The sequence below is a fragment of the Larus michahellis genome, chromosome 2 (assembly GCF_964199755.1).
Source record: "Larus michahellis chromosome 2, bLarMic1.1, whole genome shotgun sequence".
NCBI classification, from domain to species: domain Eukaryota; kingdom Metazoa; phylum Chordata; class Aves; order Charadriiformes; family Laridae; genus Larus; species Larus michahellis.
In genome coordinates this window covers 121539375-121552401 of record NC_133897.1, presented here as the reverse complement: position 1 = coordinate 121552401, position 13027 = coordinate 121539375, and positions in this window count along the sequence as shown.

Genomic DNA, 13027 nt, shown 5'->3' with positions numbered 1-13027 from the left:
TTTTAACATAGTATCATTGCAGAAATAATGAACATTGCCAAGAGTTTTGTCCAGTGTAAGCTACCACCACCTTTTTCACTTGCCTTGTTACAGACTTCATTAAACTGTTTCTTTCTGTAAGTAGAACTTGGCAGAAGATACAGCTGAAATGGATTGGGCATACACTGCATTTATAATGTGTTTTAAAGATAGCTTTATTTGAGATGCAAAATTACACTGGGATAAACTGTCTGCTTTGAGTGTATTATGTGGTGGTTGCAGAGGTAATCATTTACACACATCTCCGGCAGAAATCATCTGAATCCCATTTGTTATTTTACTAGATCAAGCGTACATATACATTATATATATATACACAAAAGTTTGAAATACCATTGGCAGATGACAGTAGTGAGACCTGAATGCTGCCATAAGCTATTTCTGGAATTCAGCCTTGCTTCCCAGGTTTTACATGTTTTAAAGATTTGCACTCCTGGTCGAGTAATCTGTCCTCTGCGCTCCAGGAATTCTCTTGTGCCTTAAAAGAATGTCTTCCTGCCTATGAGAAAGGGAAACTTGTACAATTGCTTATTTCTGTTGCTATAATTCTGCTTTTAGGATTTGCTCTGTAAACATATGCCTTAGGGAGATATTTTTAAAAATTTGCTATGCCTAATGATCTGTAAAAGGAATTATTAGTGACAACAGAGAGTCATGCTGCTCTAAATTTCAGTGCAGAGCTGCTGCTGACTTCCAGTGGTTGCAGTTCATTCCACACAGATTATGGTCAGTGAAAACCTGCAACAGTATAAAAACTTACCAAATTTATAAAATAGTGCTTTTAAAACCTTCCGTTTTACACTGTAAACGGGCTTCAGAATATTTCTGATAAGAACTAGCTGTGGTTAATAACTTCATAGAGCGATGTTAAATGTATTTTAGTCTGTCATTTGAAAGTGGTGATGAATTCATCCTGAACTAGATACACTGATAGTGCTAAGAACGAATCACCAGCACCAAAATACTAGAGGGGAACCAAGGTGTTATGAACTTACTTTATTTAAAAAATGCACGCTAACACTACTCTTCTGAACACTACTCTTTGTCGCTAACCTAAATGAGTTTTGCTGAACGTGGATAGGCAGATCTGTGGCTGATGTCAGTCAGGATAGCTCTGCTGATGCCAGTGGAGCTATGTTGGCTTTACGCCAGGTGAAGATCTGTCCCCTAGTGATTTTCTTTCTTCTTTGTGTCTTGCATCTTTATTTTTGGTTATTGGCTATACACTTCCTAAGGTAATGTTAATGTCTCCCTCCCCCCCACCCCCGGCCCCCCACCTCTTTTAATGTTTGGTGGTTTGTTTGTTTGTTTGTTTTTTAAATTATATTAAAATTCTATAGTTCAGAGGGACCTAGGATAAACAATGGAATGCACTCTTTTGAAAAATTTTTGGGCGATGTCATAGAGAAACCTCTGGAAATAAGGTTTCTTTTCCTCATGAAATATAGTAGTACAGTTCTAAAAGAACAGACCAAATTTGGATGAACTTTAATTGAATTGGTGCTAACTATTTTAAGTAGATGGTTGCCAACTTTCCACTCCGGAGTTAAAATAATAACTTACTGAAATCAAAATAATGTCTCCTAGTCTAATTTACCTTAAAAATGTTTTTTTTTTTCTTGTTTTACATTTCAACAAACATAGATAATTAGTTATTTGCATTTTTTGTCCGTTTTTAAACAAAGCACAAATTTGGAATCACTTCTACTTGTTTGTCTCTTAAAAATTAAAGTTCTGAACTGAACCAGCTATTCCCGTAAAACCAAGAGCAGAAGGGTATTTGAGATGCTCTAAGAAATGAACTGTAAAACATTATTTTCATTGTGTGATCATGTGAATGAAAACTTTTTAAAATGCATTAAGGTTTACAAATACTAAGTACCAAATAACATTTGTGTAAAACTTACAAATGGAATATTTCAAAATGTATAATTCACTTGTTACTTTCTTGAATCCCCTTAAAAATTGTGAAGATTTGTTCTCTTCAACTACATAATTTGCAAACTATCTAGTTGTGTCAACATTATCTTAACATCATGTTTTAGGTATATTTTGTACAACAGTGAGTAATAAATTTTTTTCAAAATAAAAGGAACTTCTACAAAAACTGCTCATTTCTTGTGCATGAACTAGTTTATTTCTGAAGGGAATTGGATTTTTAAATTTGAATTGAAATGTTTTTGCAATGTTATACTGCTGTAAGGCTAGTAGTACTTGTCCTTGTAGCATGAGCAGTGTGAATTCTAGCTGAAGTTTTATAGCACAAGCTGGCCAGTTGTCAGTGGGGCTTCCTTAGTGCTTCTAAAATGATCACAGAATACTTGATACTTAAAGTACAAAACATTACTCTGTCATCTCACTGCTAAATTGCAAAAAATACAGAGTGCCTCTTCAAAACCTCTTAAAGAAAACCTATACTAGGTTTAGGTTTTCTGTAAACCCAAATAACCCAAACTTTTTTAGGTTCCTGTCTGCCCTCTGGGCTTGGCCTTTCAGCCGGTTTTTGAGCCGCCTCACTGTTTGCTTATCCATCCTATACATCAACAGCTTGTTTATGATGATCTTACGTGAGACAGTGTGAAAGGCCTTACTGAAGTCCAGGTAGACGGTATCCACTGCTCTCCCCTCACCTACCAACCCAGTTATTTCATTGTAGAAGTTTATCAAGTTGGTCAAGCATGACCTCCCCTTGGAGAAGCCACGCTTGACTGCTCCTGATGATTTTCTTGTTCACATACCTCAAAAATAGTTTCCAGGATCCATCACCTTCCCAGGGACTGAGGTGAGGCTGACTGGCCTGTAGTTCCCTGGGTCCTCCTTCTTGCTTTTCTTGAAGATAGGAGCGACATTTGCTTTCCTCCAGTCTTTGGGCACTGCTACCAGTTGCCACGGTCAATCAAAGATTGTTGAGAGTGGCTTTGCAATGACATCTGTCAGCTCCCTCAGAACTCGTGGGTGAATCCCATCAGGGCCCATGGACTTAACGTATGCCTGGTTTGCTTAAGTATTCTCTTAGCTGATTGTCTTCCACCAAGGGTACATCTTCCTTGTTCCAGACTTTCCCCCTGGTCTCTGGGACCTGGGATTCTTGAAGGTCACTCTTGCTAGTAAAAACTGAAGCAAAGTTGGCATTCAGTGCTGCAGCCTTTTCCATGCCCGATATAATCAGGTGCCCCGTCTCATTGAGCAATGGGTCCACATTTTCCCTAGTCTTTTTGTCACCTATGTACTTATAGAAACCCTTCTTGTTGACTTTGACATCCCAGGTCAGATTTAATTCCATTCGGGCTTTAGTTTTCCTAACTGCATCCCTGGATCCTTGGACAGTGTTTCTGTATTCCTCCCCCATCACCTGTCCTTGCTTCCACCTTCTGTAGGCTTTTTGTTCATCCATATAGGCCTCATGGCATTTTTCTCTGACTTCCTATTCACTGGGATGAAATTCTCTTCAGCTTGGAGGGGGTGATCTTGAATATTATCCAGCTTTCCAGGATCCTCTTCCCTTCAGGTCCTTATCCCATGGGATGCCACCGGAACAGATATTTATCATTGATGCTCTCCAGGAGCCTCCTGGATTGCTTATGTCCTTCTCTGTTTCCCACTTAGCAAGTGCCCCATGAGGACCAGGGCCCGTAAACGTGAGGCTGCTTCTAGCTGTCCATAGGTCTCATCCACTTATTCTTCCTGGTCGGTGGGTCCATAGCAGACGCTCACTATCTTGTTACCCATATTGGACTGCTCTTCTATCCTTACCCATAAGCTTTAATCTTATGAAGCTTTGCAAGCAGCAAACCTCTCTAGACAACAGGTCAGGTTGACAGATGGGTGTGTCTGTCCATTGCAGCAGGGAGTCACCCACTGCTGTCACTTGCTGCTTCTGCATGGCTCAGGGTCAGTCATCCCAGATGCTTCTCTTGACAGCATACCTGGTTTCACCTCAGCTTTGAGGGCAGCGAACTTGCCTCAATATTAATTTACCATCAATATTCAGGCAATTGATGTGTTTCAGCTATAGCTCAGACAAAGAGTGCTATTGCTTCCAGCCCTGTGTTATCTGATGCTCTGGGACCTTTCAGGGGAGGAGTGCAGGCATACAGGCAGTGTGGAGGGCATCTGTGTGCCCTGGCACTCCATGCTGCCTCATCGAGCAGCAGGTGTCAGAGGGTGGAGCTCAACATTTGTATGCTGGCCACATCCATGAGATGGAGGGCTGTTATATCCACAGCGCTGAGCACTGGGGCAACTTAGCTGGGAAGAAACTGGTGGGAGAAGAGAGAAAAAAAGGCTTGAAAATGAGATGAGCCACCTCAACCTTGGTCAACCTCAAGTTGAGGCCATACTTAAGCATCACAATGAAAATGAGATTCAAACTCTCCCATTGATCTTACTTTTTTTCCTCGTTGTAAGTATTTTCCCAGGGGGGATGGTAAGGGGGTAAAGCATTCTTTTATCAGAAGGCTACTACACAAGGTGCTGTTCTTGCTCTTTTTATCCCACTCAGTGCCTTCTGAATCCATCTAAGGGAAGATTTTTAGATTAAGAGGACTGTGTTAGTAGAATAGAAATGTACCTGAGATGAGAAGGGCACCAACTTGTCTATTAGAGTTACTTAAACTGAAAATAGACTACCATGAAATCTGTCATTGTTTGCCATGTTTTTTGAATTGGCCTTACAACATTAGTTGATTTATCTTTCTTAGAGGATAAAGTGTGTTTTCCCATGGAGTATTGTTGATATCCACACAAATATTTTCAGTATATATACACTTCAAGTGGCAAAATACAACTATTCATTGAAACCTCTGTGATGTCTTCAGATAAATCTGTGACATTAAAAAAAAAGGTTGTGTATAAAAATCAGATTTGCTAGATTAAAAGTTGCCCAGCTAATACTGATGATCAGCAAACTTAAACAAGGAGATCTACAGAAGCGATACATTGTTTTGCACAGTTTTCAAACATCCAGAGTCTTGTTTTGGCTGGAGCTTGTTGAAAACTCTGTGCAATGCTTTCTGCCAGCAAGTACCTTGAAGAAATCTGCAGTCCCAAAGTACCAGCTTCATATGGTTTGCAGGAGCCCAGAGAACGAAGTGTTTATGTTCAAGCAACTCCCAAAGCAATTTGTTCTGTTCTCTGAGCCAAACCTCCTCATACTACCTTAGGACGTGTCCTCTTTAGCTCTAGCCTCCAGATCCCTTTCTTACCCTAGTTCTCTCTTACCTTTTGCATTCTTTGTTCTCAGCCCTGGCCCCGGAGTATGTCTCTGGGTAAATACTGGTATCATCTCTTACACCCCAAAAGGTCCATTTTTTTTTTTCATATGTCAAACATCTTTGTTGCAAATTACCCTGTCTTCCTCCAGTTCAGCTCCTGTGTCATCTGCATCTGAGTGGACTGTCTGCACACCAGGAGAGGCTGTATAGGGTATGTGAGGAAAAAGCATATAACTTAGCATAAGCATATAAATATGTCGGCCTCTACAAATGAGGTAATCATCCTGCAGTGAATTTATAGTTAGAAGTGATTTAGACAATGGAGTTTTGGGTTGTGATTAATTTAACCTGAAGGTAAAGGTCTCCGTTTGGTTAAATGAGTCTTACTTGTGTATCTAATTTCAGTTACGATGCCCGTGGTTACAGTGACAACTGAAAGGAAAGCCTTGGTGAGCCTCAAAGATTCTTAGATGGAACATGCTTCAGAAGGGTCATCTTTTACATATGAGCCAACAGACACTAATGAGTTATCTGCAAAGTGGAAATCAGACTCACAATTTGATCAAGTGCAACAATCATGACCATGTTTTTCCCAAGCTTACCGATATGAATATACCTGACAGTAGAGTAATCCCTGGGAAATAATCAAGCTTTTATTAAAAAAGCTAGAGAGATCAAAACTTTTGAACAGGTAGGTTGTGTGTGGTTTTTATTTTATTTTGTTTCACTTTCAAGAAAGCATTATATTTTTGAGCTAAAGGTAAATACGCTGTGGAGAAAAAAATCAGCCTCCACCTGATTACCAACAGCTTAGATTTTCAATGCAAAGTATCTTCATCTGTTGAAATCATTATGAATGACTGAAAGTAGTCTTGGGCAAACACGGAAGCGTTGTGCAACTCTTTAAATACAGGTAGCTTCGACAGGTCAACCTATAATTAAACTATCCCATAACTACAACCAAACCACTATAGACTTATCACATAAATGTTTAAACAGATCAAATAGGCCCATAAAGACCCATCTTTTTCCTCCCACTTTAAGGAGGCTATAATTTGACCAGATCAAAGAGTATATGATGAGGTTTTATGCTCCACCTGTGCTCTAGAACACAAAAGGAGTTGACATCTTTTCCTTGCCTCCCTAACACATGGTTTTAAGATCACCTTATAACTTTTTTGTTTTGTTTTGTACACAGCTCCAGCTGTCAATACATCAGTAACAAAAATAAAGGGAAGAAGTTTAACATATAATGCTAACATAAAACAAATACAGGAAGCCTTAGGTAATAATCAAATGATAAATGATTTTCTCATGCCACTGCTGAATTCCATAGTAACACAGAAGACCTTTTGTTAATGTATGTTACTGAAAATAAAATTTTACTTTCTTCTTTGCAACCTGAATTAACCAGATGACTGCTAGAACTCCAGTCATAGAATCATAGAATGGTTAGAGTTGGAAGGGATCTCAAAGATCATCTAGTTCCAACCCCCCCTGCCATGGGCAGGGACACCTCCCACTAGACCAGGCTGCTCAAAGTCCCATCCTTGAACATCTCCAGGCGTGGGGCAGTTGCAGTGCTCTTAACAGCCAGCAAACATTTACACAACATATATAATGTTTCACACTTAAAAATTATGAAGGAAATAACAATATCAAAACGAAAATTCAAAGACCTTTATGTGAGGTAACACTACAGACAATCATAATCTCTGCAGTGTTAGATTTGTTAGTTTTTATCTATCTTACGGATATCATATGGGAGAAAAAAATTGTTCAATAAAATATTAAGCCTAGTGTAAAGTAGATCAGGACAAAACCACAAAACTTTTTCTCTAACTAGCGATGTTTTATGCAATGAGATTGTTTCCTAGGATAGCTGGCCAATTTGCTTGTGTAGTGGTGACAGTATAGCATGGATCACACTCGTCTGTAATGTGATTATCAAGAAAAAAGAAAGTCTGTTTCATTCTGACCAGAAAAATGATGAGAGGAAGATGTTAGAAGTAGTTGTGTCCTCTTCATTCACTATAAGGTTCACTTGTCTTTGAATGAAGTCAGGTGTAAACACTGACTGATGAAAGTCTGTCTCCCTAACTATTCTCATTAAAATTTTTGCCAAAACCTGTTCTGATTTCCATCTATTGGTATTGCATTTTCTTGTCTCAGAATAAGATACAATACACAGCTTAAAAGAGCTCTGAGCCACTGCTTTTGGAAGAATATGCGTTTATTTCCAAGTACCCCACTTATAAAAAAGTCATTTCTGCTCTTAGTGCTCCTTTTGTAGTATTCACCCAAATTGGAATCGTGTGAGAGGACAGGCTGACTGAAACTCTTACTCGAGTATGACCTTGTTGGCAGAAATGAGAGTTTCTGGCAGCAATATCTGCCTCATTTCTTGCCTCCGTCCCTGTAGCGAGGGTGCAGGTGTCTACACTGTTCTCAGCTCTGCGTCCTGGCGAGGCAGCCCTTGCCATGGGCAGGCGTTGAGGGAGGTACTGAGCCCAGGAGAGCGTGCCAGGCCTGCTCTGCTCTGCATCGTGTTTCTGGAAATGGGTTTGCAGGGAAGAGCAGACTCCAGCCAGGGATGCAATACATGCCCGCCAGAAACACGGCACTATAAATGTTCTGAAATTTGGTACAGTTACACAAAGGCTGTAACTGACTCCTGAATGCCATTTTCTAGACCTTTAAGTGCTTTCTATCATTTTTTGGGAGATATACATGCACACAATATTATATATGTAAAAGAAGAGGAAAATATGTAGATGGGATGAAGAATCTTTTTGGTGTTATTTTACCAGGAAGGACAAACCTTGCAAGCTGCCGGACACTTAAGCAGTTTCAAGGCAGTTAGTTCTGCTTGAATGATAAGGAGTGGTTTAATCGGTCAAAGCAGGGTAAGTGTTGTAATAAAATAAACTACCGTTTTACTGGTTGTTATTGCAGCTAAAAAGCACGGTTTGATTTAAGCAGCAGATAGCCTGTGCAATCAGCTGATGCTGGAAGCAGAAGTTGTGTTTTCGACTGCAGACTTGTAGCAAGGTGTCGCACAGTGGATATCGGTTTCACATGCATTTACATACATAAAGCTCTGCGGGCACAGAGACTGACAGACATGACTGACAGAATACTCCCTTGCCTGCCATTTGTGCATGAAGCTATCAGCGTTGCACTGTTACTGTTAACAAGGACTACAGCTATGACTGAAAGTTGCTCTCATTAATGATAGGAACTATGAGTAGGCTAGAAACAAAAACTGCAGAAGGCAGTCAACAAGAAAAGGAACAGAACATTGTTTAGCCATTGGTATAATAAGAGAGTATAAATGTACTATGATGCATGTAAATTGAGATAAAAAATGGAAGTATTAATTGACTCTTTTCAACATTAGAATAACAGACTGATAGCACATCCCAGGATATGTAGAGTATATGTTTCATCTCTACGGCCTGCGCTGTGATGGCAACAGCAACAAAAAATGGGCAATTCAGCAGCAAATCAGCAAATCAACATTTATGCCCTAATAAGCTTCTACATACAATCTGTGTTAGAGAGGACATCAATCAATAAGTATAATGAGAACAGACCTAACTTTGAAACGGTTTTACTGAAAGTAAACTGAAACATTTCTGCACAAGTAAAATGTGCAATAAGTTAATTACTGCAAGACAAGACTGAAGTGGAGTAAAAGCCAAATTTGGAAATGATTTGTTGTCTGCATAGATCTGTTTGGTTACAAGGGATCAGTCAGTCCCTTTTTAAATATTGTTCAAAATCCAACAGCTGGGCCATTGCAAGATAGTGTTAGAAATTGCTTGCATGAGGTGGGTTTTCCAGAATCTCCCTGCAGAGTCCACAAAAGGGTCACCAGAGCCCCAGAGGCTAATCCAGCAGGGGCTGTAGGAGTCTCAGGCTACTTTTACATTAGCAAACAATCTGGCACACCAACACTGGATCAGTACGTTAAAGCACTTGGTGCCCAGGCCTCTGCTTATACACTGAAGATGGTTAGGGAAATTTCAGGTAGCCTCAGTGAAGATTTAGCCTGGTTCTCTGACCTGAATGTCCCCTTCCTGTGATTAGAGGTTATTCAAAGGGCTGCTCGCTGGCTGAAGCTTTACGTCTTCGTTGGGAGTCATGGGTGTGCTTGCTTGATGAACACACAGAGCAGAGCTTTTCATTGAGTTTCCTCCTAAACAAATGCAAAACTGGTCTGAGAACTGCACTGGGATGCAGTAAGTGGGGATGACTGGGACATTCACTTCAAAATGCTCTAGAGCAAAATGTCGACATAAACACTGCCCTGATGACTGGGGCACTCTTGCCCAATGCAGGGATTGTATGACCCATCAGTTTGTCAAAGGAATGTGAGATCCGGGATCTGCTATAAACCTCTCTTCTGTCTGACACAGTAAAAAGCCATCATCCCTAAATTAATATTCATGAGGCTGTTCTTGGACTTCTTATCAAATCTCATTAAATTTAGAGATACATGAGGATATAATGTTTTTGTAGCTGCCTTCAGCAACAGCTACCAAGTTTGTCTGTGGCACTCCACATGGAAAGACAGGCTCATTGTAATAAAAGCAGAAAGGAGACAGGTTTAAAGGAGACAGGTTTAATATTATAAAAACATTAAGTGACAAATTTGTTGATATTATTTCAGTCAAGGTCATATGCACCCCAGGCTGTGAAACTCAAATGCACAAGGAAAACAGGATTTGTTTGTCTGGATCAACTAGTAAGTCTATACCTGTGCAGGACTGGTGAACATCTTGCTAGTGAAGCACAGAAACCTTTTGATGACATAGTAGGTGCAGAATCTGGGACAACTGATAGTATCATACTAAGAATGAAGAGAATATTAAAAGTAGTTAAGATCAAGGCAGAAGAAACATATCAAAACTAGTTAGCTTAAATGTAGATAATGGCTGTGTGAATAAGAGTTCAAAACAATTTTCAAGCCAAGTTTAAAAAAAAAGAAAGTTGAAGTATTGCACCAACCACATCTTTGAGCTTACATAAAAAATTGTTACAATTTTAATGCACTGAAAGTAATACTTCACATTTACAGAAGGAATACCGTCTTCATCTCCTGATGCTCTGAAATGAACATTTTTCATTTCTCAAAATGGTATTTATGATATGTTTCTTTAGAATTGCATCAAATTCTCCTTTCCCTTCCAGGCCAACACAGGGAAGAGAATGGCCATGAGATGAAATGAGCAGAGAGAGCATGTATTCCAGCAACCTCTTCAAAATGCTAAAATTCCCCAGTTGCTCAATGAATGAAATTTCTGAAGAGAAGAGAAATATATTTAAAAGCATTGCTTCCACCTATGCATCCATCAGCACATTTACAAATATCCAATTTACATCAACTTACCTCTTAGACTCTATTTTGGTCATGCAACCTGCTTTAAAAAACAAGCTCAAATTCATATATCTATCTGTTTGTGAAGTTTGCTACTTGAGGTGGTTTGACGCTGTTACTGAGTATTGTTCTGCTGCTACATGGCAGTCTACTCTGACTGTCCAAACATGTCTTACCAACATGATTTAATTGGCTCTCAACAAAATTACTATGATAATAAAAATTCTCAAAGAACAACGATTGCAAAATTTCCCGCAACAATGACTCAGTCATGGACAAGATCAAACATAAACGCAATAGAAGAAGAGAGATGTTGAGCAACTAAAGCTGACTCCTGCCACATGAGACACTCGGTAAAGCTAATTTTGCCGAAAGACATAAGACTCTTTAGTTTACTCTCCTGGAAAGTAACATTAAAATATGATGCCCTGTGAGGCAAATGAGCCAACACAATCATCAGAAAATCATCTGTGAAAGGAAGATTAAACTATAAGGAAGACTAAACTCTTCAAAGTGAATAACCTATTACAGAACACCAAACTACAAATGTGATCAGCCCGGACGCAGGAGTTCGGAAGCTGGGGGGTGGATCTTTATTTTAGCTCACTTAGGTGCACGTCATTAAAATAATCTCTTTTTTCTTGCTTGTGAAAGTTCTTTGTTCTTCCATTGCATCTTCTTTTTCATTGTCCTGTTTCCGGGCCTCACCTTGAAGAGTGAAACTTGCAGGAACACACAGCCCATGGGATCAGAATAGCCACAGTTGAGTATAAATTCCCCTGAAACATATACAGTGTGGACACTGCTGTCAACATCAGTTGGTTTGCTCTAGAGATCTGTTCCTACTCATCTGCACTGTGCTATGTAGATGGAACTGCTATAGCACTTTTTTTCCACTTCTGATCAGATCAAGTGCGTTCCCAAATGCTTTATGATGTTCATATGTAAAATAATAATATTGTAGTATAGTAGCTATCAGAGGAAATACAGTGGAGAAGAAAAGGAAACACTGGCAAAAATGCCTCTTGAGGATAAGTAATAACCCTCGAGGTTCATGGGAAAAATGAACCAGGATGAGATGCATAGACTGCGCTACTAAGATACAAATGCGAGGAAGTGCAAGTTGGCAGTACTTCTTTGTTTTGTGCCCTTTCAGATTGCAGCATTCATCTCCCGGGATGACTCGCAATGAATCTGCATCAGTAAGATCAGCAGGGTAAAACAACAGGAGCTACTTTGCTGGGTGCAGACCACATACCCTGTCAGAGATGAGGCAGGTGTCAGTTCTGCTCTTGGTTGTGGGTGAAGACCTTTTTGCAGGGACAAAAGAACATGGGCTATTTCGACCTAAAATTGCTGGAATGTCACCCGCTTCGTGGATTTAATGGTGTTTAGTTTTACAGCTGCCAGTCACCTTTTCACAGACACATGCCCATCTTAAACAGCAAAACCACATGTGACTGTGCAGTATAAGCACGTAAAAAAATGGCTCAGGACCAGATTTTTTACTTGGGTGGGAACAGTTAAACCTTCTGAAAGGAAGAAATGGAAACACTTTGCAAAGGCACAAAAAACATTTACTCTGTGGAAAGCGAACAAGATTTTAGCTAAAGCCAAAGACAGCTTTGTACTGAATGTCATTTCAGCCCAGTGCACTGACTGTCTCTATGTAACACAGAATTAGTGTCGTAAATAGGAGTGCTACTATTGTAATGCAGAACGCACACATATTACAGAGGTCTTATTGAAAGAGTTACACTGCAAGACATATCAGGTTCTCTATCTCCATTGATACCCTCGGCATTCAAATTTTCATTTCACTGTCAGGGATAAACCAGTTGGTAGCTTTTCTGTCCAGACAAAGAACTTACATGGAGAGAAACTTGAGGACTTAGAGTGGAGAAACACTGTCATAGTCATCCTAGTGTAATCAGTCATTAGTACCTCTGGGCAAATTGTTCTTGGATGGTTTGGGATTTTGGAGTTCCTCTCTTATAATAGTTTAGGTGACTTACATTCCGGTCCTTCCTTTTAAATCCATTTGCTTAACTGACAACAGATGCTCATTCAATTATATATTCCCCCACCCACCCAAGTTGCTCACCTTTAGCTAAATATGTGGCTGATAACACAATGAAGTACTTTAAGACAGGCAGAAGGAGACCTTTGTCTAATGCCCCATTTTAACATAGTGTAACTTTTCTACGATCTTTTCAATAACTGGATTTACTATTTCTTTCTGGTTGAGACAACCTCTTTTGCCAAGGTATTAGCCTAAACTATTCCAGTTGCATAAAAAACATTAGGAAAGGAATTCACATCACTGAAATGAAAGTTGGGAGTAAAAAAGTATAATGTGCTACCTGCTGGAGAAATAGTGTTTATGCTTTTT